Below are 25671 nucleotides of genomic sequence, written 5' to 3' on the forward strand. Positions count from 1 at the left end.
AATTCGAATACAGTGAAAAATATAAGACAATACGCAGAAAAATATTCATTAATCCACGGTGTCGAAAAATAGGGTTGGAGGATGGTAATGGTTTCTCAAATAAAGAACCATCACAAGGTTTATAGAAGAGTCTGTTTATGTGCCTCTGTTACCAACAACAATGAATTCAGACATCGCATAACAGCAGCTGTGTAACCTGTAACTCAAGACATGCTCGCTGCAGTGTGGGAACAATAAGAAAATCGCATGGACATATGCCATGCATCTCAACAGGAGCAATTTGAACACTCATGAAAAAGTCTGAAAAAAAAACAGTTTCCCGTTCATCAAAGAAACAAAATTCACTGTACATGTGGTTGTAGGCGCTTCAGTCTGGAACCGCACGACCGCTTCGGTCGCAGGCTCGGATTCTGCCTCGGGCATGGATGTGTGTGATGTTCTTAGGTTAGTTAGGTTTAAGTAGTTTTAAGTTCTAAGGGACTGATGACCTCAGATGTTAAGTCCCATAGTGCTCAGAGCCATTTGAACCATTTTTCAACCACTGTACATGTTTATTAGTTTCAGAAATACTGACGTGCCAAATCGGATGATTCTTTTTGATACACCCTGTATTGCTAATATGAACGTCTGTTCCTGAACCCGTTCTGCTCTTCTGATAGATGTGTATCGGCTACATATTTAAGACGATGGTTGACTATTTGCGCGTATAGTTTGAGAGTTGGCAATACTCTCTTAGGATTTAAAGGTGGGCTACAGCGCACTTACACAAGCTCTGGAATCTAAGATATTGTTGTCGCCCTTCGCAGCGCACAGATTAACTAGTGGCAGTTTTGAAGCCAGTGTAGAAGCCCACCTGCTGTGGTGCGCACGTGTGTTGGGCGAGGGGTCGTCGCCGAGCTGCCGTACTGCCGTGTCCGCCAGCAGCAACACAGGATTTAGTATTGAATTCATATATTTTATAATTTGCAACGTGCTTATTAATTTAAAGAAAAAGGTTTGTGTATGTGCGTAGCAGCAGACAGTAATTTTGATAATGATAGGAGTTGAATTCTTAAGGGAAACCATTGTTAGGCAAATAGATTAAGTATTGATTTTTATCACTGATTACTTTTGTAATTGTCAGGGAATTGTTTCACTATGTATTTAATTGAGAAGTATTTCAGTGTGTCTCAAGAGTTTGATTAATTTGTAATATTGCTTTAATGCCACTGAAGGCAGATTTACATACGAAGCGATTATTCAAAGAGTTTCTAGCGTTTTGTTAACTGAATGAGAAAGAATCGCTTTCAGAATATATTTTTTGAAAAAAAAAAGGAATTACTTGTTTGGGTTATCATTTATCGAGTTTAAATTTGACCAAACTCTTTCTCTTGAATTATATGTAGTTGTAGTAAGCAACCGCAGCAACAGCAGGAGCCGCCATACAGAACATGCATTGCACTCAGCATGAATAATAGGTTTTTTTATGTTTTTGTTAAATGATGGCGTGGTGTGCGTACTGTAAGACCTTCGGTACACACACCATCAGATTATTTGACTTGTCGCTCTACCGAAGTAGGCGAGTGTCAGCAATATGTCTCGTGGTCTTATCGTGGCGTGTTTATCTTCTGCCGTTAGGTCAGACGATAGAAATGCCACTTGCACGCTTAGAGTAGCAGATTGACGGTGACCCACTTTAAACAGAACTTGATTAATTTTCACACACATTTATTAAAATGATAACCAGCATAAAAATTACTTAACTTGGTTCTGGATGCTATTTACAATTGGCAATCTGAAATTCCTTTTGTCGCGGTACGTTAATCTTATTCTCACATATCTCTGATACTTGACGAAGTGTCTATTCATTTATCTTCATGGGTATGTACAGGAATATGATAATCTTATTAGTCGCAGACTGAAACTTGACTATAGACTAGTACAGACTAATGCAGACTGGTACAGACTGGTGCAGATAAATGCAGACTAATGCAGGCTAACTAATTGGAGGTCTGTACACTCGTTATAATACCTCGAGCGTTCAGGTATCACTGTGCGAGTGTGATCCGCGAGGAGAAAAGGTTCTACGTTAGCTGCGATCTCATTGGCTGCGTTACATATTAATACGCGGATCGGCGGAAGCAGAATTTGGTCCGTCTTTGTGGCAGTGCCATCTCGTAGTGCGGAGACGGACGAGCGCTGCGCCTGCGCTGTTGTGCTTAGTGGGGCGCGCTCTAGTGGGAAAGCTGTGTACGCGCTGACTACGCGGAACTATGTACACAACAGATGGAATGCAGCAGATCAAGCATTGGCAGCAGAAAGACCAAGTAAGTTATCTGTTGTGCACAGGACCAATTAAAATAATAATAATAATAATAAAGTTTAGGCGATCTCTGTAATATTAATGTTAGCAAGAGTACAAGCACGAGACTTTTAGTAGAAAACACGAGATAAGACGATAGAGCTCGCGACTTCCAAGTTTATAACAGCTGTAAAGTAGATTTATTTCATGGGATTATCTCCGCCCTATCCTTTGTTATGCCCATCCGGCCTGGATCTCCCCCCCCCTACCTTTTATAAATCCCTCCAAATCCTTGAACGCCATGCTCTCCGCCTCGCCTATCGCATCCGTCTCCCCTCCCCCTCGCGGATCCTGTACGATCTCATCCCCTTCCCCCACCTCCTCCTTTTCCTTGAAAGGATAAGAATCCTGTACACCTCCCGCAAACTCGATCCTCCTCACCCGCTTGTCTCACCCATCCTCTCCCACCCCGCCCACTGCCGATCCTGTATTCCCACATCCCAACCAGTCTCCATCTCTCCACCCTCCTTACCCTTTCCCAAGGTGGCTTCTGCCAGCTCCCCCTCCCTGATGATGTCCTCCTCCCCTCCATCTACCCCTCCTATCAACTCTGATCCTCCCCCCCCCACTTCCTGTGTCCTTTCCTTCAGGCATCCTCCCTCCCTTCTCTTTCCTTTTCCCCCATCTCCCTTCCTCCTCCCCTCTTCCACCGGGCTTCCCCTCCCCCTTCCTCCCTCCCCCTATCTCCCCTGCCCATGGCATCCCTGCGCTCCCCTCTCCCACTCCCTTCCTCCTCCTCTCTTGGCAGGTCCCCGGACTCGCACACGCTCAGTGAACATTCGCGCGCCGGAGATCATCGCCATCAGTGTCTCGTGCGTGTGCCTTCGTTTGTGTTTAGTGTTCTTTCACCGTCACGTCACCACTGTTCACGTGTGCCGTCGCCGTCTTCCATGTTATGTGCGCCGTGTCAACTAGTGTTAGTGATATTTCTCATCCAGCGTGAATGGCTCCATGTTTTTTGTTTTTTAGTGTCTACAGTTTTTGCCCGCCGTTTTGATTGTATTCTCTGTGCCACCTATATGTAATACTTATTGTAAAACTCAAGGCTGAAGAGTGGCGTACTATGCTGCTGACAGCCTGCCTTTGTATAAGGTGATCAAACTCACAATAAAGAAAAAAAAGGGACTATCAGCAACCTTTTACAAACCTTGCAGAACGTGCAATCCGCATTTGAGATACTGAGGCCTATGAATGCCAGAGACAGCCGGGACGGGTGTTACCGGCAAAAGATACAGCGGCCAGACGCGCCCTACCTCGCCCGAGGCCCTTGGACAAGGGGACTAATAAGCGAGGGGCGCCGGTCTCCGTATCGCCGCCTAATGAACCTCACCGGCACATTTTATCGAACTGAGCCATCAGCGCGGCGGCGCTGGCGTCGGCGTCGACGGCCGTGTCCGCGCCGGCTAACCTGCCGGTCGGCGCCAATATCCCGCTCGCGTCGGGGAGGCCGGGAACAGGTGAAATAAAAACGGGAGCCGAAACGAAGGAGAAGAGAGGGGGAAAGGAGAGGACGAGGAGAACTGCGAAGAGCAGGTGGGCACAGAGGGGGGAAAAGAATATTTGCGACTTGGGTCACCGCGACGGCCGCGGAACAAATGCGCCACACGTCCGGGGATATTCAAATCGTCCGCGTGCGCACCGCACCGCACCTTTCCCCGAGTAATTTGGAAAGTTTCCTTCCTGGCCCTCAAGTGTTTCCGCAAAAGTTGGATGATGGACGGCGAGCTAGCTACCGTGCCATGGCTGAGCCAGAAGGGGCAGGTGGTGATTGCCGCAGATGGAAGGGACGCCGAGCGCTGGAAACAACGTCGTGAACTGAGCCACGTCCCTCTATTCCGCGTGTGATGCACTCCCGGCCTGCTCTGCGGAACAGATGCTGGCGCTGACTACCAACTTACATACGTTGTCGGCTCAGAATATCTACTCAAGCATGCACTATTTGGTGAGGAATCTTTGCTTTCGACGGATCAGATATTGGCATATATGTTTTACTGGTAGATACTGACTTGTTTTTTATGTTGTGATCATCAGTCCGAAGACTGGTTGGTTGCAGTTCTCCCCGCCACTCATCCTCTTCGAATAACTAGTGCAGCTTACATCCTTCTGAACCTGCTTACTGCATGTACCGCTACTTCTCTCTCTATGATTTTTACCCCCTCCCCCCACTTCCCTCCTTTACTAACTAAATTGGTGATTCCTTGACGTCTCAGAATGTATCCTATCAACAGATGACTTCTTCTAGTTATGTTGCACCACAAATTTCTTCTCTCCCCATTTATATTCAGTAACTCCTCATTCCTTACGTTGTTGTTGTTGTTGTTGTTGTTGTGGTCTTCAGTCCTGAGACTGGTTTGATGCAGCTCTCCATGCTACTCTATCCTGTGCAAGCTTCTTCATCACCCAGTACCTACTGCAACCTACATCCTTCTGAATCTGCTTAGTGTATTCATCTCTTGGTCTCCCTCTACGATTTTTACCCTGCACGCTGCCCTCCAGTACTAAATTGGTGATCCCTTCATGCCTCAGAACATGTCCTACCAACCGGTCCCTTCTTCTTGTCAAGTTGTGCCACAAACTCCTCCCTAATCCTATTCAATACCTCCTCATTAGTTATATGATCTACCCATCTAATCTTCAGAATTCTTCTGTAGCACCACATTTCGAAAGCTTCTATTCACTTCTTGTCCAAACTAGTTATCGTCCATGTTTCACTTCCATACATGGCCACACTTCATACAAATACTTTCGGAAACGACTTCCTGACACTTAAATCTATACTCTATGTTAACAAATATCTGTTCTTCAGAAACGCTTTCCTTGCCATTGCCAGTCTACATTTTATATCCTCTCTACTTCAACCATCATCAGTTATTTTGCTCCCCAAATAGCAAAATTCCTTTACTACTTTAAGTGGCTCATTTCCTAACCTAATTCCCTCGGCATTACCCGACTTAATTCGACTACATTCCATTATCCTCGTTTTGCTTTTGTTGATGTTCATCTTATATTCTCCTCTGAAGACACTATCCATTCCGTTCAATTGCTCTTCTGAGTCCTTTGTTGTCTCTGACAGAATTACAATGTCATCGGCGAACCTCAAAGTTTCTATTTCTTCTCCTTGGATTTTAATACCTACTCCGAATTTTTCTTTTCTTTCCTTCACTGCTTGCTCAATATAAGATTGAATAACATCCTTACGTATCTACCCATTTAATCTTGAATATTCTTATGTAGCACCACATTTCGAAAGCTTCTATTCTCTTCTTGTCTATATTGTTCATGGCCCTTGTTCCACTTCCATACATGGATACAATCCATGAAAATAGCTTCACATTATTTCGATTCACACTGTCAGACGAGAATTCCGAACACTTAAATCTATGTACGATGTTACAAAATTTCCCTTCTTCAGAAAGGCTTTCTTCGACTTGCCAGTGTACGTTTTATATCCTCTCTGCTTCGGCCATCGTCAGTTACTTTTCTGCCCAATTATAAACCTAAACTACAACTTCAAGTGTCTCGTTTCCTAATCAAATTTCTTCAGCATAATCTGATTTAATTCGACGTCATTCCATTATCTTTGTTTTGGTTTTCTGGATATTCATCGTGTATCCTATCAGAACACTGTCCAGTCCGTTCAACTGCTTTCCAAGTCCTTAGCTGTCTCTGGCAGAATTACAATTCCATCGTCAAGTTTAAAAGCTTTTATTTCTTCTCCCTGAACCTTAATTCCTACTTACTGCTTACTCAGTTTGCAGATTGAACATCGGCAGTAGGCTATATCGTCGATAGACTATAATCCTATCTCACTCCCTTTTCCACCACCGCTTTCCTTTCCCCTGCCCATTGACTGCTATAACTGCGGTCTCTTTTTTATACAGGTTGTAAATAGCCTTTCGCTCCCTGAGTTTGTACCCCCGCTACCTTCAGAATTTAAAAGAGAGTATTCCAGCCAACATTGTCAGATGCTAGTTCTAAGTCTAACAATCCTGTACACGTAGCTTTGCCTATTCTTAACTTATCTTCTAAAATAAGTCGTACGTCAGTATTGCTTCAGTGTTCCTGCATTTCTCCGGAATCCAAAGTGAGCTTCCACGAGGTCCGCTTAAACCAGTTTTTCCATTCGTCTGTACATAATTTGCGTTAGTATTTTGCTACCATGACTTATTGACCTGATAGTTGTGTAGTATTCACAGCTGTCAGCACCTGCTTTCTTTGGAATTGGAATTATTACATTCTTCTTGAAGTCTGAGAATATTTCGCCTGTCTCATATATCTTTCTCACCAGATGGAATAGTTTTGTCATAGCTGTCTCTCCCAAGACTATCAGTAGTTCTGACGGTATTTCGGCGACTCCAGGGGCCTTGTTTCAACTTACGTCTTTCAGTGTTCTGTCACATCTTCTCTTAATGTCATATCTCCCATCTCATCTTCATCTATGTCCACGTCCTTTTCTATAATATTGCCTTCATGTCCCTCGTACAGACGCACTATATACCTCTTCCACATTTGAGCTTTCCGTTCTTTGCTTAGGACTGGTTTCCATTTGGGCTTTTAACATTCACACAGATTCTTCTCTTTACTCCAAAGGTCCTTTCAAATTTTCTGTAGGTGGAATATATCCTTTCCCTTTGTGAAATATGCTTCTGAACTTTACGTATGTACTCTAGCCCTTCCTACTTAGCCGTTTTCACTTCCTGTCAGTTTCATTTTGTGATGTTTGTATTCCCTTTCGCCTGGCTCATTTGCTGTACTATTATATTTTCTCCTTTCAACAATTGATACTGGCTTATTAAGAAATTATCCTACTGCAGATCATACAGTTGTTTGTAGGAGAGATTCTACAATTTTGCACAGCCAGGATATCGGTGTACCAGCCGATCACAAATTCGTCGATACGCAGATCAAACTCTGATACTGCTGTTAATGATACAGCTGTGCCAATTTGCTTTTTATTTACTACTCTATATCAATGACACAAAGCACCCAGCATTCACTGAAGATTTACCTCTTATCAAATCTGTACTAACGTGTCTTGCCTGGAGAATTTCTCTTAATCATCGAACCATAAGCTTCACTATTCACTTAAAATGAGTTCTTCGTGAATGACACTCTGCAAACCAGGAACATGCCATCATCTCTCAAAAGCGCTATATCGAATGGATAAATATCGGGCGTGCGCTTGAAGTTACTTGGTTAAATTCAGTCAAACGGAATTTATTTGCTTGTTCAGTTTCCTCGAAAATTCGGAAACTTTTTAATGAAATCCGTCTACATGACATTCGTTCTGGGTTGGAATTAATGAAAAACTTACACTGTAAAGCTTCCGAAATTTTGAAGCAATATTTCAGATAATGATGAATGAAATACTCTTGGAAAGTGAACTAAGCAATTGCTCATCTCATCCTTCTGCGTCTTCCACCTGATGCTTAAAGGATGGTTCATTTATACCTTTTTGTTGTTAAAAAGAAGAATTGGCAATACAACGTACGTTCTAAACTCTGAAGAAACGCCCCCGTGAATGATTTCATGTGCGCAAACTAGGAGGACAACAAGTAAGTAGCAAAGGTAATTGTTAGAATGCTTCCAATTTTACACGGTCGCTGGTTTTGTTACAGCCAATATTTATATGAGGTGCGATGAAAGGGCGTTGCTGCGGCCTGCATACAACATAGCACGATTCGTATGCGGCCATCTAAACTCCGACATGTAGGCAAGGCATTAGCGTGGCATTCGTGTCTTTCTTGCGTGCTTGCAGTAAATGCCGAAGCGTGAACTATGGCGACGTTATTGCGAATGAAATTAGAATTATATTAATACCTTCAACTGCTAACAGGCGTTGATATATATCAACGGGGACAGGTGAAAATGTATGGCCCGACCGGGACTCGAACCCGGGATCTCCTGCTTACAAGGCAGACGCTCTATCCGTCTGAGCCACCGAGGGCAAAGAGAATAGCACGACTGCAGGGACTATCTGGCGCAGGCCTCCCGCGAGACCCAAATTCTCACCTTGTATGTCCACACACTACATCAGCAGTGTCCCACCCAAACACACTCATTACTCGTGGGAGACATTCTTACCAAGTCCCGTAAGAGTTCGTGGAATATGTGTGCATTCGCACAGAAAAAGGAGGTCATGGTCGGTGTTGCCAGAACTATATACTTATATGGATATGGCGTCTGTTCTTTCAGACATGTCCGAAAGAACAGTCACCATATCCATGTAAGTATATTATTGCGATTGCATTCAAGCTGGACCAACACGCTGTTATTATTTTCTTGGCTACCGAAGAGCAAACACCGATAGACAAGGTGCGCGACAAGGAATGCTGCTGCATCATGAGAACGCGCGTCCCCATATCGCAAATATCGTAACGCAGAAGTTACGCCAACTCAAGTGGTAAACACTCGAGCACCCACCCTTTAGTTCGGATCTTTCCCCATCCAATCACTTCGCCTTCGGTCCCTTCAAAAAGGCGTTAAATCGGTCTACGAATACTCTGGGAAGAGGATATGCAGCAGGCAGTATTACGGGATTCTTCACGTAGCAGGACACAGCATTTTACCAAAGGCGTATCTTCAGCCTGGTACGTTGGTGAGATGGTTGCAACAGTGCTCACGGCGATTTTGCCTGGCTGGTTTGCCGATTTCGGACTGTACGACCTCCGAACGGACACTTTTTGGTCGCCCCATATATATCTTATCGCAGTGTCATGATGAACTGATAGTCAACGCGCTATTCGTAGCCGTGGTTATGATGCGCTGACTTTTTTGTTGTTGTAAAGAATGGTACATATATAGCTTTTTTACCTGAAATATGATCCCTGTTCACACGGTGCACTTAATAGTATACATTTCTGTATGCGTAACGTGCTGCGAGGTTATAATTGAGCTTTCCCTATTTAACATGTTATAACACGGAAACTAATTATCGTATGAGGACCAAACTTGTAGTAATAATTTCAAAGACATGGGGAAGAGAAATAATGCAGAATCAGTTCAGTTGAAACACTTTTAATGTGCTGCTGCGGTTATAACACTACAACAGCGTATTTACGTAGCTTATACTATGAAATACCTAGTTTGGTTTATTACGTAGTATGCCCCAACAGAACAAATAGTCCTGTCACGGAAAAGCCACGTATAACACTTCCGTCTGCTACTACTGTACCATAACCTCAATGCTAGAAACAGGTTGTGACATAAAACTATTTTGTAAAAGCAATTATGGTACAAAGCAACAGAGCAGTGTTACCCTCTGAGAGGAATTTCGTTATGTTGACCGTGTTGTACCTAACGGAGGTGGCTTATCGGAAATGAAAGTCAGAATTACGTAAATACTCGAACGGTAACAAACAAGATTTTTGCCTATCTGCACTGTTTAACGTATAAAGAAAACGGTCGCCAGCCTAACTAGGCAAGAGAATGATTAACATTCTCGTTTAAGAAAGTAGGTGTAAGTAACCATAACGGACAAACACAACCTAGACTTGGCCACACGCGAGTGCAATGAACTCTGCCATACACATATATTTTAAGATTGAAGCTAACAACTGGAGCAGCACAAACTATTTGCAAAATTATAAGAGATACCGAAACACCCTATTACTTTCAGGCTTACATAAAGTGAATGGTCTTTATAACATTACTATTAATAAGCACTTCTAATACACAAGACAGACAAACACTTAGCAAACATGAGTATATAACGTTTCACAACTGCACCTTTCTCACTTTTACTACAGCGAAACACAATACTGACCAAATTGCAAGAAACTGACTCACCTTTTAGAATTTACTACAGACAACAATGTGATCATTTGCTTTATAAGCCTCAGTCTTAAGATCTTTTAATTTTGAAGTTAACAACAGCACTATAATAAGCAGTTTTAATAGAAAAATTATTTTCAGCAAACAACATTTACTTTAACTCACTCTCTTGCCACATTAACTTTAACTTTCTTTTTACTAAGTTCAAGAGGCATTAATTAGCAAACTGGGCTTTAATGTACTTTCAGTCAGGACACTCGGTAATCACTTTAGTTCAAACGGAGAGGAACCTAAGAGGTGTTATGATGAGGAGAAAAATCGAGGTAGGTACATAAATTCAGATATAAATTACCTTATATTTGAGCACATTAGCACATCCATTAAGCTGATCCTTCGCTGTACATCATTATAGTATAACGTTACAGTGATTGCGCAACGTGGTGGCAACTGCATGTTGGTAGGTGGATTCGCAGACAGAATTGCTGGACTCTGTCATTTCTTGGTGGCGATGATAAATACAAATTCCAGAATAGTTCCAGCTAGTTATTCAACCATCCGAGGCATTGGAAAGTAGCAGAAAAATCCTCTCTCGGAACCAGCACAATATGCATCTTTTACATGGCAGTGCACGGTTTGGTAGCTCGTCCCCGACTCGTAGCTCGTTCCCGACTGGTGGCTCGTCCCCGACTGACTATCAGTTCCACCTTTTCCACCTAGGCCAACCACAATTTGCGCGCGCTACACAGTTCCGTTCCCGAGGGGAACCACTACACCTTTTACATACAAACTAACTAAGAACCCTAAGTGAGGATCAGCAGTTTACATAACAGCAACCAAATACATCAAATAAAACAGAACATTTGCACATATTGACGTTTCTACCAAAAATTATTCACACAAAATTGCAATGATATACAGTAAGTTTTGTTCCCGCCAAATGGGACAAAGAATATAAATTGCAGATACACTACTTTGCATTGAACCAAAACATGACGTCAAAGTTTGTACAAAGAAAGGAGTATACTATTTTGTGTTATCTATTCAGTCAAACACATTTACAGAAGCACAGCAATGTAACATTAAATGAAACAAAAGCAAAATAAATCAGTACAGCATTAGAGCTATGGTGTTACACGGTACTTCTTACCTTTACATACTGATACCATCACTGCTACAAAAGCGACTTAATATGGCGCCCATTAGTGTCTGGAAGAGTCTGAAAGCACAGTAATGCATTCTGCGCACCAGAACGAAGCATGTCCGTAGGTATGCTGGCTACCTCTCTTTAAATGCTGCGCTTCAGATCAGCACATCTGTGATGTTCCCCTGGTAAACTCTGTCCTTCAGGTAACCCCACAACCAGAAGTCACAGGGAGTGAGATCAGGTGATTGTGCTGGCTAAGCATTTGGAAACGATCGGCTGATAATTCGATCGTTTCCAAATGTGTTGCGGTGACGCAGGTGAACTCCACGATCTATGTCGATGTGGCGCCACCTTGCGTCAAAACTGTTGAGTTCAGTGCGTCTCTTTCCTGTAGGGCGGGTATGAAATGCTAGTGAACCATATCGCTGCAGCGCTGGCCAGTCACACTGCATGTCTTTGGTCCTTGAGTGCCAACATGTTAAAAAAAAGAATGGGCTAATGACGCACGCAGGCGTGAAGCTACACCATAAGGTAACACGTTCACCATCTAATGGAACTTCATGCTCAGTGACTGTAGGTGAAGATCCCCACAGTCGGCGATTCTGTGTGTTCACCTGAGCCGTCAGAGAAAAACGAGCTTCGTCTGTCCATGGGATGGTCGAGGTCCAGCCCTCGTCAACTTCACGCGAGAAAGTGGAGAGCGAAGTCACGTCGTTGTGCGTCCCGTGCAGCAAGCTGCGGTACGATATCGATCCCTTCTTCTATTCAAGTTGTACCACAAATTCCTCTTCCGCCCAGTTCTGTTCAGTATCTCCTCATTAGTTACGTGATCTACTCATCTAATCTTCATCACTCTTCTGTAGCCCCACATTGCGAAAGCTTCTATTCTCTTCTTGTCTAAACTATTTATTGCGTACGTTTCATTTCCACAGATGTCTACACTCGATACAAATACTTCCAGGAAAGGCTTCCTGACAAATCTGTACTCGAAATTAACAAATATTTCTTCTTGAGAAGCGCTGTTCTTGCCATTGCCAGTATACATTTTATATCCTCTCTACTTCGACAATCATCAGTTACTTTGCTTCCCAAATAGCAAAAATCATCTACTACTTTAAGTGTCTCTTTTCCTAATTCCTTCAGCATCACCTGATCTAATTCGACTACATGCCATTTTTTGTGGTAAATTCCTATGGAATTACAATGAAATGAATATCCCCTAGCTTTATACAGGCATTGATATAAGTCAACGGGGACAGTTGAAAATTTGTGCCCCGAGCGGGACTCGAATCCGGGATCTCCTGCTTACATAGCAGACGCTCTATTCAGCTGAGCCACCGAGGATACAGTGGAGAGTGCGACTTCATGGAATTATCTCTGGCACACCTCGCTGAGACGCACATTCACAACTTATTCTCCCGCACTATACTCATAGTGCCCCTGCCCATTATACTCATTACTCGCGGCTTTAATGGAGAGTCCCGTAAGAGCTCTGGCATGTTTGTGCATCAGCTTAGAGGAAGATGGTCAAATGGCCGGTAAGCCTTAACTATATATGTATGAAGATGGTATATGTTCTTTCGGACACGTCCGAAAAAACAAATAACATCTTCATATGTATTAAGTTCCAATGGGAGAAAACTGCCGAAGTCATCGGTCCCTAGGCTTACACACTACTTAATCTAACTTAACTAACTTTCGCTAAGGACAACACATACACCCATACCAGAGGGAGGACTCGAACCTCCACCAGGAGGAGCCGCGCGAACCGTGGCAAGGTGCCTGAGACCGCGCGGCTGCCTGGTGCTTCCATTCCATTATCCTCGTTTTGCTGTTGTTGATGTTCATCTTATATCCTCCTTTCAAGACAGTGTCCATTCCGTTCAGCAGCTCTTCGAGGTCCTTTGCAGTCTCTGACAAAATTACAATGTCGTCAACAAACCTCAAAGTTTTTATTTCTTCTCCCTGGACTTTAATTCCTAACTTACTACACAATAATCCCCGCCTTTTATACTGGCGTGTCCGGATCTAGTGACATCTAGTGTTCAATTCGAATTATACAGGCGTGTTCGGATACTTTTGATCAGATAATGTTTAAACTGATGGGAGAGTTTTTTGAGCGATTCGTGACAGCTACAGAAATTTTGTAAACGATACAGCTAATTACCGGAACTTTATTCACGCATATATAAGCTTTTGCGACATTCGTATATCATTCAGTTGTTTATGCCGTAAAACGCTTTCGTTAATTGTTTTTGGAAAACACAATTATTGTATCTCGTTCAGCTGTAAATACTTGCTGTGTAACTACCGTAAGAGAACACAACCTTTATTCTTATTTACTTCCAATCGTTCCATTTACCTGAGAAGAAAGGACACTGTGGAAGACAGCAGTGTCTCCTCAGTGCCATAAAATTCAGGTGCCGAATGCTGAGTGCTGCCTCTGATTGTGTATTTGCACTTCGTTTCCGGTTTACATCTGACGCGAAGGCCTTAGCGTTCGTGCAGACGCGACGAGCAATGTAAATACGGAGCGGCCTGGAACGCCGGCAAATATGCCGACACAGTTATTTACTCGCTTTAACGAGGACCAGCCGTGTTTATGAATAAGTGACGGGCGCCTTGCGAGCCGCTTCGGAATTATGTCGTGAACTGAAAGACGGCCACCCGTTTAACGAATTATGCTAAAATATTTCTGGACACGGCACCAGTGCGCAACTATTAACTGTGAAAAATTATTGTAGCCGCTTGCTCCTTATCATACAATGGTTGATGTAAAATAATCCGTTTATCGCAGAAACGGATTCTGGAAACACTTGGACTGACACGCAAAAGAAATTTAACGAACATACATGCATTCAATGATACATAAGATGGTTGTTTTGAAACTCAGTACGGGTAGATTTGCGATCATAATTGCGATTCAGCGAAAAGTTCCCACTCGTTCCAATAAAATATACCCAACTAAGCTTTCTCGGCAATACAAACGACATATTAATTCTTTCATGTGAGATTAGCCTCCTTGCCATATGGTTAGCCTAAACTCTTACTTCTGCCGGCTAATGGAATCTTAATGCAGTAATGTCTGTAGCTTAATTAGACTAAGTACTCGTCTAATTCTACACGTAAGTCCACATACATATTCTGCAAACCACTGTACGGTGCTTGTGGAGGGTACCCTGTACCACTCCTACTCATTTCCTCTTCTGTTGCACTCGCAAACGGAGCCAGGGGCAAACGACTGTTTATACACCACTATCGAGCTCTAATTTCTCTTCTCTTTGTTGTCCTTACGCTAAATATACGTTGGTGGCGGTAGAATCGTTTCAAATTACGATTCTCTAAATTTTCTCAATATTGTTTCTCTAAAAGACCGTCACCTTCCGTCCTGGAATTAAAAACACTTGAGTTTCCGAAGCATCTCTGTAATACTTGCTTGCTGTTCGAAGGTACCGGTAACAAATCTATCCCGCCGCCTCAGAATTGCTTCGATGTCTTCCTTTAATCCGACTCGGTGCAGCTAACAGACACTCTAGCAGTACTCGAGAATACGTCGCACTGGTGTCCTACATGGGGCCTCCTTTACAAATGAACCACACTTTCCTAAAATTCTCCCAACAAAACGAAGTCTACCATTCCCCTTCTCTACTAAAATCCTAACATGTCCATTCCATTTGAAACCGCTGTACAACTTCACCATTAGATGTATAATCGACAGGGCTTTGTCAGGCACCATACTAGGAATGCTGTATTAGAACTTTACAGCTTTGTATATGCTTCTTACCTGCATTAGCTTACATTTCTCTGTAATCAGAGTTAGCCGCCATTCATCACACAACTAGAAATTTTGTGTAAATCATCTCGTGTTCTCCTACAGTCACTCAAGACGACACCTATCCGTATACCACAGCATCACCAGCAGACAGCAGGAGATTGCACCTCAGTCTGTCCACTAGGTCATTTATGTGTACAGAAAATAATAACGGTATTATCACATTTCCATAGCGCACTCCTGACGGTACTCTTGTCTCCTCACCACTGTACTGACGGTAAACAGTGGTGCCCTACGTAATTCTCACTAAATTTTGAAATATTTGTAACAGTTCTGACGTGCAGTATATAAATCTCAGGCATAGGACGGAATAAGACAAGTAACATAACGACGCCGCGCAGAGCAAAGCTGATGATCCATCATATAGATCAGGAATGGAAACCGTACCTGGAGAGATGTGACACACATTATCTGACCGTCTTGTTGGCACCGGCATTAAAGTCACTGGGCACAATAAAAGCAAACTACTAAAATTGCATAATGTTAACTGCCTTTAGCTACTTTGGATACTGTAGCACCGAAAGAGTTAAAGTAAATCTTAATTTGAATAAAATAAGCTCGATGGGTTACTCACGACTTTCTTACAACACGTACTACTTTGTGACTGCTATTGACAGGCCAAATACAGTACTCCCAGTCCATAATACAACTTAGAATTTCATATTAATAAAGTCTTAAATTACTGTGTGGAATATGAAGTGATATGTTAAGTGATATGAAGTACAAATCAAAAACTGTTACGTCGAACAGATACTCTGAAATCTATATAATCATTTAAGTCTACAGGTTAAAGTCATGTCTAGACACATCAGCGTCTCACTTATTTCTTGTCAATTAATGCCCGTCGTCCAAACGATTACAATGATTGATATCGATACATATTATAAACATGGAAGTTTGTGTGTATGTATGTACGTATGTTCCACATCTCCTTCTAAATTACTTGCCTGCCGGTGTGGCCGAGCGGTTCTAGGCCATTCAGTCCGAAACCGCGCTGCTGCTACGGTCGCAGGTTCGAATCCTGCCTCGGGCATGATTTTGTGTGATGTCCTTAGGTTAGTTAGGTTTAAGTAGTTCTAAGTCCAGGGGACTGATGACCTCAGATGTTAAGTCCCATAGTGCTTACAGCCATTCTAAATTACTTGACTGTTTACAAACAAACTTGGTAATCATTTATTGTCTGGAAATAATCGCTGTTCGGGGTAAGAAAGAGCTGCTATCAAAGGGGCAGGGGTGAGGGTAAAAAAGGAATGCAGCCCATGACAAGTTAATATTCAGGCTATATTCATCCAGTAGTTGTGAATGAGAGCACTTAGTGACTTACAACAAACTGTACACACAATTTCAAATCCTTACGAACTTTTTCTCCTTGACAACCCCACAAAATGATGAAAGGAAAAAGATTTTTCACTTTTATTACTTTTTCACTACTAACTGTATTTGCGACACGTGTAGCAGACAGTATTCACTTGTATCACTGAATGTACCTTCAAAGTTATATCACTGTCCGACTTACAGTTCGGGAGATACGACTTCACAAACAAAAACTGACGCATCATGCGCGATGTTTAAGTTTTGCTGCCACTTCTACTCGCAACACATTTCGCAGGCGGTATGTAGACAAGGTACTGAATATACGTACAAAACTATTCAGCACATAGTTCAGCAGAAATGATGTCATGAACACACAGCTACGAGAAAACACATTGGAATGCGAAACCCGCTAAAGATACAGGTGAATTATGTTTACAGATATGTGTGAAATGTATTAAATACATGTGAAATATTTGTGAAATGTGTAAAAGGCTCCTCATAAATCCCTGGATTGATTTCAACCAAATGTAATACACATACTACTCACTATTTCGAAAGAAATGCACAGATAAAGTGGTAGGGGTAGATGGACAGGGAGGGAAAGAAGGAAGAGATGAACAAAGAGAGGGGGGGAGGAAAAGGCGTGAGAGAGGGGAGAAGAGGATATAGATGGGGGGAGGGGGAGATAGAGGGGGGAGGGGGAGATAGAGAGGAGAGGGAGATGTACAGAGGAGAAATGAGTAGATAGGCAGAGGTGACGGGAGCACATGGACAGAGAAAGGAAAGAGGAAAAGGATAACAAAGGCAAAAGGCAGGAAGAGATGGACGAGAGGAGGAGAGAGGGACTGAGAAACGAAGGAGAAGGACATGGACAGAGGAGATGAGCAAAGAGAGAGGAAAGGAGGATATGGACTTAGAGGGGCTGTGGAGGAGGTAGAGGGGGAGGTGTAAACTGACTTAGGGGGGTGAGGAGGAGATTGACAGAGGGGCAGGAGCAGATGGACAGAGGGAGAAGAGCAGATGGACTGGGAGAGGGATGATGAGAGGAGGAGATGGACTGAGAAATGGGGAAGGAGATGGACTAACAGTAGACTGGAATAAGTGCATGCCTGGGCAACGCTGGGTACTCGGCTACTTAAAAATAAAACCGTAGGCTTTTTAAATTAAAAGATCTTTGAAAATGGGTAAATTTCTTTCAAAACAACTGCACTTATATAGAGCGTACAGCGGGAACTGGAAGTATGAAAAGAAAATTTTATATTACCTGCGGGATAGTAACATGTGGGCCAGATGGACTGTAGCGTGAATGCGAGAGTGGGAATGGAGGTGACAGCGCTGTCAAACACGAGAGTGACACTAGCGGAATCCTTCATCATTAGCGGAATCCTTCACGTGAGCTGGACACTCAGCGTGGGGTGCAGTCACAGTGTGTTGTACACTTCAACCATTGACCCTTACTCTCAAGGAAAACCGTGCAGTTGACAGTGCTGTCTCTGTGTTATCATCCTGGTAAGTCTTCAGCAGCCAAGCGACTGTCTCAGCTGTTGGACCTCAACCGCACCATGAAAATAGTGGCATAGTTAACTGCTAGAGTTCTAAGAGAACAGTCGTACAAATCATTACTCGTTTGAAGAATACTGGGAAAAAGGCAACAAAATTGTACACCCATACTAAATTGTAGAACTCATTGTCTACACTGTGTTGAACATTCCTAGTACCAAATCTAATGGTTTGTAAATGAAAAAAGTACTTCATCGAAAATAAGTTTTTATTTTAAATCTGCTATTATTCTATTCAGCAAGTCTATCATGAAAAGAAAGGGTACATATATATGAAAGTTATTTTTCTTGAATAATGTTAATTTGCTGCTCTGGCTGATATTTCAAGGATTAAACCATTCTTTTATTTTGGGCGTAGTGTTTCATAAAGGGGCGTAAGTATTAGTATGTGACAAAACATTCAGCAACCAGTATACAAAAACAACGTGGAAATCCACAGTCATCTCTCTCTCTCTCACCTAAATATTTATAGCAATAAACCGACTCAACTGCATAAAATAAGGACAAACGAAATCGTAAATAATAATAGGCAGATCGATGTGTAATTACATCTATTGCAAGTAAATTTCATGCTCTTGGAGTCTTTCGCAGTGTCATGCTTCAATAAAATTTTCTCAACCTACCAAAGATTGTCACGATATTTGTGTTTATACAGAGTTTGTATCTTCACACTACAATCTCCTTTAAACAATAGTGCATTTCTGAAGGAAATCGTTATGTTTAACGTACAGACACCGTATAAACACAGACATTTAACAGTCACTAACAGATCCATGACTCGCCTAGCTAAAATGAAGATAAAATACGAGTATATGTCTCTCACTGCGCAGGAATAACGAAATGTGACAGCATAAGGGCTATGGACTTAGTGATGTATGGAAGATGGGTACATTCTGGAGGGGTGCTCGAACAGATGAAGTAGTTACGGCGATAGTTCGCGATAAGTGGGAAATCCGATCCCTGTCGAGCATAAATTTTGATTTGTCACAAACAGCTGACGTCAGTCCGGATCCGCAAACTGCGAAACGATTTCGTAATAACTAATAACGTTTACTGCAAACATGATGGACTGTTTAAAAATATAATGTGCCAGCTATATGGCTGAGGCACTAGATACCTAAAAAAAACTTCAAAAATTAAGTATCTGGGAACGCAGTGATCCACCTTTCTCAAATCATTCCTCCGATCATGATACGCAAAAACATGTAGTTGGCAAATCACAGTGTAATGGTATTACAGGAAGCAGAGTACGTAGTGATCAACCAACAGAGATTTAAAAGGAATGCAACGTACGGTATCTGTTCTACCAGGCTGGCAACTACAAATATTTTATTAGAATTGAAAACACCTACATTACTGTATTTCTCGATAAGTTGGTTATCGGCAGTACCGTATCATTTTCCAAGTAAACTTTGAAGCATGGCGCTAGCATGGAGGAAGGCCAGTGGTCTGCCAGCAGGTATCTGAGTCTGCCCTGTGAGAACAAAATCACGTTAGTCCTGTGGCGCGTGTAATACGCGAGGAGTTGTGCGCCGTCTGAAGGCGCCGCCGCCGTACGCAAATGTTTGCACGGGGGTCAGGAGGGACGAACCGCCGGCGCCGGCACTGCCAGGCGTTTCGTTGTTTTCCAAACACAAACACCTCCAGGCCAGGCGCTACATAAACACCAACCAGATTCACTCTGCCAGAAACCTATTACTTGCTGCATCAACAGCGCTTCTGCGAAATCTTGACACAGTGATTTCCTATAGAGACCATGTAAGTGGCGCCACTGCATACTTGCTCGCTGTGAGGCGACTGAGAATACGTCATCTATGCCTTAGATTCTTTACGACGTCTAGCTTTTATGGGAGCTAGAAACAGTCATGGATAAATATAAGAAGCCTACCATCAAATCAGATGCCAGTAGCTTCTCTGGTTTAAGTTTCTACCGTTTGTAGTTTCTCGAGGCGTCTTTCACTGTCAGTTAATAATTTTTCATTACGTCTGTCAGTTCCATAGGAAATGTAGCTCCACAGCTTGATGGTAATTGTCCATGTTAACGTACCACTTATCAGAGCGACATTGATACGTTGTATGTTAAAGTACCGTTTAAGTAACTATCACACTGAAGGGTAGCTGGCCGCTGTGGCCTAGCAGTTCTAGGCGCTTCAGTCCGGAACCGCGCAGCTGCTATAGTCGGAGGTTCAAATCATGCTTCGGGCATGGAGGTGTATGATGTCCTTAGGTCAGTTAGGTTTAAGCAGTTTTAAGTCTAGGGGACTGATGACCTCAGATGTCCCATAGTGCTTAGAGCCATTTGAACACTGAAGAGCCAAGGAAACTGGTACACCTGCGTAATATCGTGTAAGGCCCCGCGAGCTCGCAGAAGTGCCGCAACACAACGTGGCATGGACTTGACTAATGTGCTGGAGGGAATTGACTCCATTAATGCAGCAGTGATATCCATAAATCCTTAAGAGTGCGAGGGTTGGAAGTCTCTTCTGAACAGCACGTTGCAAGGTATCCCATATATGCTCAATAATGTTTATGTCTGGGGAATTTGGTGGTCAGCGGAAGTAATGAAACTCAGAAAAATGTACCTCGAGCCACTCTGTAGCAGTTCTGAACGTTCGGGGTGGCGCATTGTCGTGCTGGAATTACCCGAGTCCATCGGAAAGCAGAATGAACACGAATGGATGCAGGTGATCAGGCAGGATGCTGACGTACGTGTCATCTGTCAGAGCGGTATCTAGACATATCAGGGGTCATATATCCCTCCAACTGCACACACCCCACGCTATTACAGGGTCTCCATCAGCTTGAACCGTCCCCTGCTGATATGCAGGGTCCATAGATTCGTGAGGTTGTCCCCATATCCATAAACGTCCATCTGCTAGATACAATTTGAAACGAGACTCGTCCGACCAGGCAGTATTCTTCCAGTCATCAACAGTGGTATGTACGTGATAGACCTAGGCGAGGCGTAAAGCCTTGTGTCGTGCAGGCGTCAATGGTACACGAGTGGGCTTTCGGCTTCGAAAGCCCATATCGATGATGTTTAGTTGCATAGTTCGCATGCTGATACTTGATGATGGTCCAGCATTGAAAACTGGAGTAATTTGCGGAAGGGTTGCACTTCTGTCACGTTGAACGATTCTCGTAAGTCGTCGTTGGTCCCGTTCTAGCAGGCTCTTTTTTCGGCTGAAGTGATGTCGGAGATTTGACGTTTTACCGGATTCCTGATATTCACGATACACTCGTGAAATGGTCGTACGGGGGAGTCCTCACTGCATCGCTACGCCGGCCGAAGTGGCCGTGCGGTTAACGGCGCTGCAGTCTGGAACGGCAAGACCGCTACCGTCGCAGGTTCGAATCCTGCCTCGGGCATGGATGTTTGTGATGTCCTTAGGTTAGTTAGGTTTAACTAGTTCTAAGTTCTAGGGGACTAATGACCTCAGCAGTTGAGTCCCATAGTGCTCAGAGCCATTTGAACCATTTTTGCATCGCTACCTCGGAGATGCGTCCAATCGCTCGTGCGCCTACTATAGCACCACGTTCAAACTCACTGAAATCCTGATAACCTGGCATTGTAGCTGCAGTAACCGATCTAACAACAGCGCCAAACACTTGTTGTCTCATACAGGCGTTGCCGACTGCAGCGCCATATACTGCCTGTTTACATGTCTCTGTATTTGTATGCGCATGCCTACACCAGTTTCCTTTGCGCTTCAGTGTATAAACACATGTGTTGTATTCTCATCTTCTGTCTAACGAAATACTGCGTTTCTAAGAATCCCTCCAACATAATCCACAAGAATCTACCCTGTATCGAATCACCAACAAAGTCCATAAGATCGTTGGGAATAGGAACACACAATGTACCACCCATTTACTGAATATTAATAACTTATACATAGACAATATGACCAACTAATTTTTCGAAGCTGTTGATGTGCACTTTTGAAACCAGAAGTACAACGTCCCCTGCAGGTTGTTTTTCAGCTGTTACTTCGAAGCTCAAATGAACGTCTTGCAATCACTTTTGTCGGTTTCACGGAAGGAATCCGTGTACCACCGTACGGTGTCAGACACACTAATCGCTCTTTACACCTAGGAAACTGCTCTTCAAGTAAGGACTCTTGTAAGGATTATATTAGAAAAAAATCTGTCTTTAGAAGCTCAAAGAAATTATCCCATTGTGACATTGTTATGGGCGTTACCCAGAATCCACCTGGAAATACGCGAGGAACCTATAACAGTCATAATCCAACATGTCTGTGAAGGGATTTGAATTTTCTTAGTTCAGTATTTGTGTTCTATATTTATCACTGCATGGAAGGAAAAGTAGAAGAGATCCGAGCATACTGAATCACTTTTATACACTGAGCCGGAAACGTATAATTTTTTTTAAACCACGTAGTAGTATCCCCTTGACGTTCAGGTGAAAGGTGCCTGCAAACGTCCTCTGTAATGATGCAAGAGCGGGCCGTCCTGCGACTGAACACTCGGGCTTGGCGACTCTTCAAAAAGCAAGATGTCGACACATGCTGAAAGAGACCACACTTCAAAAGTTCGTGTGAGGTACAAAGTGGGTTAATGGTGTAACACTGGCAACAAATTTCACCACCGTTCTGTCCAGCCCCATTGTGGACGTGTCGCAAGGTGGGTAGGTCGTCACACCCTCCCTTACCCATATTTCGACACCTCTGCGATGGAAGACAGAACCACGACACCCAGTACTGAAATCACGCGGTTTCCTTATTGGTGGCCGAAGAAAACATTTCAGGCATCCTGCCGCTCAGAACTGACGAGAGAAGCCCTCAGACGGAGTCAAACAAGGTGTCAATGAAACCACCCATTGGGCCATTGATTCCCACACTTTTCGAGGTCGAAAAAGACAGTTCACAGTGCTGAAAGTGATCTGCCCCTTTGCATTGTAATGTGACCGCAGTTTTTCTCTGGTATACAGGGTGCAACCACTAAAGACCGTTGAAAACCATACGAAGAAATCTGAACCTGTTCCAAGGCACCAAAACCCTCCTGTGTCATGATCAGGAGGTTTGAAACATTGACGTCTGCGTGAATAAAATGGCAAAATGTCCCACTAAGATGCCCCAGTTTGCCAATATCCACGGTCCTACCCACGGTCACTTAATAAATGGTTCAAATGGCTCTGAGCATTATGGGACTTAACATCTGTGGTCATCAGTCCCTTAAAACTTAGAACTACTTAAACCTAACTAACCTAAGTACATCATACACATCCACACCCGAGGCTGGATTCAAACCTGCGACCGTAGCAGTCGCGCGGTTCCGGACTGAGCGCCTGAACCGCTAGACCACCGGGTCCGGCTCACTTAATAAAGGCAAGGCCTCCGGTCGAGACTGTATACCAGTCAGGTTCCTCTTACAGTATGCTGATAAAATAGCTCCATATTTAGCAATTATATACAACCACTCGCTCACAGAAGGATCCTTACCTAAAGACTGGAAAATTGCTCAAGTCACACCAATACCTAAAAAGGGAAGTAGGAGTTCAAATGTTCAAATGTGTGTGAAATCTTATGGGACTTAACTGCTAAGGTTATCAGTCCCTAAGCTTACATACTACTTAACCTAAATTATCTTAAGGACAAACACACACACCCATGCAGGAGGGAGGACTCGAACCTCCGCCGGAACCAGGCCCACAGTCCATAACTGCAGCGCCTGAGACCGCTCGGCAAATCCCGCGCGGCATCAGTTTAGCTAATTAACCTAATAACAGCATTTTTCCTTAAAAGCAATTGGTAAGATGGTAAACTGGATGGAGTTAAAGAGTTCAGGAATTCTATGGGGCATAACTGATTGTTGTTTATGTCTTCAAGTTGGACAAGAATCAGAAACTTTGCTTCTCCAGGTAGCAAACTGGAAATGACGTATTCATTAATTGTACGTGTAATCATCAGCTTTGGATATAGAGTCGCCGTTAGATAGGAGTGAGAAACATATTGTTTACTGATTTCTGTAGCATTGCATGTGGTGGTAATAAACCTATTGTAAGTACAATATTAATGTTTAGGAAATTTCTCTGTTTGATTTTTTAGATCACCATGACCGAAATTAAGTAACCATTCAGTGAAAGAAAGACCTCGCCCTCATATTTTGAGTCAAATTACGAATTTTAACATGAGACTTTGAGGATGTCGTTTAAGTGGAGTTTTCACAATGACTGTTCTTTTGGCGTGTCTAACGATGGGTAATACTTGATGGAAATCTTCTCCAACAGAATTATTTTGCCACCATAAGGGAGATTATTATTCATGATGTCTCTTGAAAGTCGATCGGCAACACTTAGCACGTCTTTGAGAACCACTGAAATCTCGTCCCAAATGATGATGCCAGAGTCACGAGGAAATTGTGCACCCTTGGTGTGAGTGCGGATCGATGGGACCGACGTGTTCAAGATGGGTACAGGTATTTTGAAAATCGTATGTTATGTGCGTCCACCTGATGAGAGATTGGCAGAAACAACTATCCATGCAACTGTTAAAAGCAACATTGTTTTCATCTCATGTAAGATGATACAAAGTTTTGTAGACAAATGTCTTACCGGTGCCTCTAGGTCTGTCTGTAAAGTAGCAGGTGGGAATCTTATTGCTTTATCTTTAGCTGTGTGTTGAGCATCGATCACTGCAGGGGCGGCAAGTTGGAATGTTGGCAAGGTTTGTCATGCTATTTTAAAAACGTTCTCCAATTCTAGCAGAGTGAGATTGTAGGATTCGGTTGTCGTTCTTCTTTCTGAAAATCTTCTGAAAGTACGTCCTGAAATGTTGTCCACAACTCAGGTATATTCGCAAGACAACAGAATTCTCAGATGACGGTGAAAAGCCATAACGCATTCAAAATGAAGCTTTTCAAGAAAAGCAAATCTTTAAACTATTTGCGCATATTCCGTCATTATTGGTGAAAGAAATCTTGAAAATGATATGTCACTCATTAATTTTGACTAAAGTAATACAGAAGATATGGGGTACCGATACAGCAAACATCGTTGAGAAATAATACATACCAGTATTGCCTTAGGTCGAAATTCGACAAATTGAAACAGTGGACCTGAACTGTGATAAAAATGTTATCTATCTTAAAGTGATACTTTCTATGGAAAAATGTGAAATTTTAGCCTCAGAACCGACCCAAAGAAAATGCTCCACTTCAAATAATTTCATGAATTCTCTTTAATTGTTTGATTATTTCAAGTGAGTTCGTGATACAGTGCGTTGAAACATAAATTTTGCGTTAACAATGGAAATTTAACTTATGACAATACATACGAATGCCGTTGTATTGCGTAAAGTAATCTCAGAAGCGAAATGCTTTGCATTACAGAATCTGAACTGTAAGTTCATCAAACCGCAGTCATAGCTCTCAGAATTATTTTGAATTACGATCGGTGTAAATCTGAATGTATCTTTCAAGACAACAATAAAATTATCATTATTCCTATTACATTGTCTACCCAAAAATTGTCTCTCTAGCTATTCATCTTCCAGTCCGCCCCGTTCCTGTTCCTCTTCGAGGCATAGCCTAAAACAAATATAGTTTAAGTATAATAAGGGAAGTTATAGCTGTTCAATGTAAATAAATTGAAAATTAGAAACACTTCAGATCTAGCAGCAAACGAACACATGTTTACGCTTAGACGAAAGTAAGAGAGAAATCGACACTAATAAGCAACGTTCGTTGT

The 25671-nt window shown here is 42.8% G+C and overlaps 1 non-coding gene across 1 annotated transcript; it reads right to left on the reverse strand.

Moving 5' to 3' along the window:
• Nucleotides 1-8214: 8214 nt before the first annotated feature.
• Trnat-ugu lies at nt 8215-8289 on the reverse strand. The gene has a single exon. It is a non-coding gene; the product is annotated as a tRNA-Thr (tRNA).
• Nucleotides 8290-25671: the final 17382 nt, after the last annotated feature.

The sequence above is a fragment of the Schistocerca piceifrons genome, chromosome 3 (genome assembly GCF_021461385.2).
Source record: "Schistocerca piceifrons isolate TAMUIC-IGC-003096 chromosome 3, iqSchPice1.1, whole genome shotgun sequence".
Classification (NCBI taxonomy): domain Eukaryota; kingdom Metazoa; phylum Arthropoda; class Insecta; order Orthoptera; family Acrididae; genus Schistocerca; species Schistocerca piceifrons.